Raw genomic sequence first — 5,428 nt, forward strand, 5'->3', positions numbered from 1 at the left:
ACTTCTAAATTTTTTCATTTACATATTTCATAGGATTTCAAAAATTCTTAATCAGGGCCAATATTATTTATCCCAGTTTTACAAACGAGCACTTCTAAGAGAAGTCTGATGACCCTCAAAATCAACATATGATATGGAAATGTGACTCAAATTTAAATCTTCCCAACCAAAAATCTACAGCCTCTGCCACACGAAACACCCCATACCGTACACCACAGTTTCTGCCCCTGTATCTCACAAAGGTAAATGAATTGCCAAACTAGATCATTTAGATTTTCCTTTATTGGGGGGGTTTCTTCCACTCCATGTACACCGCATGAACATCATAGCACTGCTTCACAGTACCCCTATCCAAACTCCTAAGCCACAAAAACACACAGTACATCATTGTTAACTAACAGTATATTTGAAAACAAACAGACTTAGGAATGGTTAAGACAGATAATAATAGACTGATTACAGGATGGTAGATCATTCCTGACACTGCATAAGATTAAGTATGCTAATCAGATTTTGGATTTAGACAACCCAGATAAATCCCAAGAAGAACAAGAGGAAGTACTCAAATCCTTACTTCCTTTTCTTGCTTTTCAAAATACATCTTTGTGTTTTATCTATGTCTCCTTCAGAGCTGAGGAATTATGAAGGCTTTACCCAGGTGAGTTGATTATATGTTCTTTTAACCTTCTCCTTTTTTTCCTTTTATTTTTTTCTTTTGCTGTTCTGAATGAAATATCCTCTATTTTAATCCTTGCTGTCCCAGATTAGTTGCTTAGCAAAGGATGATAGCAAAGGGAAAATTATTTGATTATTATATATGAAGACAATTTAACAACACATTTGTTTCCAGTCACAAAAAATCCAACAGCTGTTTGTATCTTGCTGTGTTACCAAATAGGATGGACACAGAAAAAGGAGGGATGGGGGAAAAAAAATTCTAAATAGTCAGTGTATTTAGGCCCCTTTTATTTATGCTAAGAAAGACATCATATGCACATTTGAATAGCTACCATCCATATCCTAATTTGGATATTTGAAACAAATTGTGCATTTGGAAAGCAAGGAAAATGCAACTGACAAGCTAGGCTTCTAAGCATAATTGAAATTCATTCTGAATTCATGGAAGGTCAGTTTCATTTCAAAGCAATAGCCCTTGTTTTGAATTTCTATAATTCTGCTTTGTTTCCATTGCAGCATTAAATTTACTAATCACCAAAATGATTTTCTCATCTGATTTAGTAGAATTTTTCTTCCTTAACTTTATACTTAATTTTACCTACATAGAAGTTTACATTTAATTTTTTTAAATATATTGATCACCCAAAACATTGTGATCTGAAGACATTAAGGAATAATATTTTTTTCTGTAAACAGCTGGAGTTAATCTGAGATTTAGACCACCTTCATAGACAAAATATTCTGGTTAATATCTTTTGTATAAATAATCCCAAATCAAAGTTTGCTAAATAATGTATTTGCAGTTTCACCATTGGTTGATCTTTAAATGATATGTTCTAAGATTTTAATGGAATATAAATTTACAAAAATTTATCTTCCTCAGTCTCACTTAGAACTTAAATACTAAATGGTTTTTAACCTCCTTTTCTTATCCCAGCATTTAGACATTATTTTATTCTAGTGTCATATTACCACAGTGTTGAATAAGTATCCTAGCCCTTCATTTGGAAAGTAAACTGAAAAATAAATCTCCATTTTCTACTTTTTGTCTTCCCAGATATATTCTCAGTTGCTAGCAATTCACTTTTTAAAAAAAAATTATATATGTAGTCATTTAACTTCTCAAAGGTATCTGTAATCACCATGTGATGAAATTACAATCACGATGCTTAGAAAATAGCCTTGAGGTCTTCGGGGGAAAAAATAATTCCATAACCAGGTTTTCAAAAAGGTCTTTAAATTGACACACCAGGAATTTAACTGTGATAGTCAAATTCTCAACTCTCTCAGTTATGGCTCTTTCATAGACTGGTTCTTGATTATTTTTGCAAAAAGCAGAATGAAAATTCTGAATGTGCTGACTTGTGAAGATACACGCTCATTACACAAAATGTACCAATATCCTATTCTTATCTCATGAGACCGCCCAGAGCTCAGTGAAGTTGAGGGATGGGGTGGAAAGTTAGCACTGATTATCTGCCCAATATAAACCTAATCATAACGTGATTAAATTAACCTGGCAGATTAATTCTAATCATAATTTCTCATTCCCTCATCATTGGCCAGACTGCAATTTCCACACCTCTTTATGACAGTGGACAAACTACAGCATAGTCGATAGCTCAAGCTATGTAAAGGAAACATCAGAAAACATTAAGCATAAGACATTTAAAATAAATGCCTTTTTTGTTGCTTTCAAAAACATGCATTAGACTGGATTAAACTATGAAAATTTATTTACTTTAGTGAATTAGTAAAATGAGCATAGAAAATTTTTTTAAATGGTGATTCTGAAATTATTGACGATGTCTCTAAATGTTTTGATTGAAACCTCTTCATAATCCTTATATCTTGTTTACATTAATATTCTCACCAAATTATTTTTTTCAGAAGTAACACAAGTAATTTTAAGGTAATTCAAGTGATCTTGAATTACGAGATCTAAACCAGTGATGAAGCTTAAAAATGCCCAATAAAATACAAATAAAAATGCCCAAAGTACCCTAATAAAAATAAAAAGTTGGCTTGTAACAAATAGCAGCTGATGATAACATTTCCACTGAAACATTTGAAAGAATATATTCATTACTTCCTTCTGAATGGCTAGAAGAAGCAAAAATTAACCTATGGCCATTTTTTAGGCTATTATGAGCAAAGCACAGGTTTGCTTGGAGGTAGGAAGAAATATTTTGAGTGTTTAAATATTGACTTCAGCTTTTTCTCACTCTTTAGAGTTTAGCACTGTGGTTATATATTGGTTTTTCTTGGTTCTATGCTGAAAAGGAATGAAGATGTTACACATTTTCTGTTTTGAGCTATCAAAAACTCCGTTGTCAGCAGAACTGATGAAATCTGCCCCTGAGGGATAAGACATCTCATTGAAAGAATCACAGGGATTTCATGTTTGGGGGAAATTACACATAGAGGTTTCTGCGTGAAGATCAAGACACGGTATAGTCAAACACCACCTCAAACTGAGGTTTAAGGCTGAAAGCTTCAAAATTAAGAGGATGTTATTTAAACCCATCAAGAGTTGGTATTTCAGCAATTATTAAGTCTTCAGAGAAGCACAGCTCTTCTGTAACCTAGTGAAGTAGTGTGGCTCCACTTCAATAAGTGAAAAAGGAGACAGCATTCCTCTTTAGAAAACTCAAAGGCATTCTTCATTTAATTAATAGGTAGGGAAAGTCTTGAGCAGGAAAAAAGTAGTCCCTGAGATCTATTCAATTATCCTTTTGTATCTATTCTTGGCCAATTTTTTTCAAGGTATCTCGTGACATATTTCAGTGTATGTATGTGCTTTATTTTCCTCTTTCTTCGTCTAATAGAAATACACCTGTCTAGTAAACTTTCTATTATTTGAAATATATAAATGTTGCCATAACATTGTCATCTCTCACCTAGTTGCAGACAGCATAATTAGTGGAAGAGGAATAAAGTGAATTCTCACTTAGGACTGAGAGAACAGAAATGGGATTCTCAAGATAGAGTCTCAAAGTCCCTGTGCTGGTCAAGGTCAAAGTAGGGGAAAACCGTAATTACAGACTTCTTAGAGCTGGCAATTGAAAAACATTTAGAGCAGCTAGGGTTCCAATTGTATTTGAATAGGGTGATTCCTCTTCAGATGGTGATAATTTAATTCATGTATCATTCTGCACACGGGATTAGCAAAACTCTAATAATCATTCCAAAGCCAAAAAGGAAGTGAAGCAAAGCAAAACACATAATAGATTTCTAGTCTAATAATGTCATGATAATAGCACACAGAGTATGACTGTATATTCTCAAGTAAGAGACACATACCCCACTGCTGGCTGGTATACAAAGCGATTTGGGGCAGTACAATAAAAAGACACTTTCTTTTTATTAGTTATTGTTTTTGTTTTAATGTGCATTAGCTACAATCCAGAATTTCACAAACCTCAAACAACATGAAGCTAAAGTGCAATTTTAATGAATCAAGAAACTATTAAGCAAATAGCAGCACGGATATTTGATGGGAACAGTAGGAATCATGAAGGCAGTATACAAATGATCGAAATCAGGGAACGATAGAGCAGGTTTTACTCATTCATTCAAACTAAAATGTTTCCTAACTACTGTGTTTTTCTGCATATTTGGAATAGGAACACATCAAAGTATAAGACAGACGAGTTCTTTGCCCTACACTTCAGCCCACATCTCTAATGATTTCTCAGGAGACCAGATAATCTACGGCTCTATACACTACAATGTTCTATCTACCTTTGTTGGGCCCCAAAATTTAATTTCCATTAAAGCTCTGTTGGCTCAAGCCAGATTGACTGTGGAGCAGCTGGAAGTCTGGTTCAGAGGAGGGGAACAGTCTCACCAGAAGCACTTCATGAAGAGCCATGGCCAACAAATACTGGAGTTCTAACAAAATGAGCTGATGGATGCACCATCATAAAAAGGAAGATCAAAGGCTGGGTACCTCATTTACTCTATCAAGTACCCTCCTTCTGAAGACTTCCACTACACTGTAATGCCCCCCAGGTACCTGCCAACCATTTTGGCTTTTATGGACAAAGTCAGACCCAAAATATGGGAGCCCTTTAACTCTGCAAAGTGAAAAGTGAACATGAGAAATACAATGTGACAACTTAATTCTAGTGGCCCTGGCCTGCCTTTCTGACTTGCTGAATTTTTATCACAAATTCTGGTTAGCACAAGAAGAAAGGAGGATATCGGAGAGTTAACACCTAAGATTGATTTAGGACACGCGTTTAGAAGCACTCCTTTACATGGCGCTGAGTAAAAAATAACAAGTGATCTCTCAAGGAATTTTCTCCCTAGAAGCTTGCCGATACAGAAAGAAAAACCATCTGTGCTTAAACCAAAACAATAAACATTTTAAACTTTAGTGTGTACAAATTAGGAAAGGAGGAAAATGAAGTGGAATGAAGTGAAACTGAATTCAAGTTTTCCCAGGACTGCCCTACTCTGAAATCTTAAGGCTATTATTAAAGATTTTCTGAATGAGGTTCCATTCCACTTATCCAGTTGTATCTGCTTCAATGGGGTTTCTGAATCAGAATCTCATGGCCCCAAGGGGGTAGGAGAGTGAGTGCTTACTAAAAATGTGCATTCCCGTGCTCTGCCTCAGAATCCCAACCTCTAAAGTGAGGCCCCAAATCTACATTTTTAGCAAGTTGCTCTCAAGTTTGAGAATCCCTGTGCTACACTGTTTGCTCCTTGAGGTTTACATTATATGTACATTTTCACATTAAGT

General features: G+C 34.9%; 1 long non-coding RNA gene across 1 annotated transcript; it reads left to right on the forward strand.

Annotated features, from left to right (window-relative positions):
• Positions 1 to 243: 243 nt before the first annotated feature.
• Positions 244 to 4,803, forward strand: LOC140609823 (uncharacterized). Its single transcript, XR_012011538.1, has 2 exons — positions 244 to 658; positions 4,305 to 4,803. It is a non-coding gene; the product is annotated as an uncharacterized lncRNA (long non-coding RNA).
• Positions 4,804 to 5,428: the final 625 nt, after the last annotated feature.

This window comes from Canis lupus, chromosome 2 (assembly GCF_048164855.1).
Source record: "Canis lupus baileyi chromosome 2, mCanLup2.hap1, whole genome shotgun sequence".
Classification (NCBI taxonomy): Eukaryota; Metazoa; Chordata; class Mammalia; order Carnivora; family Canidae; genus Canis; species Canis lupus.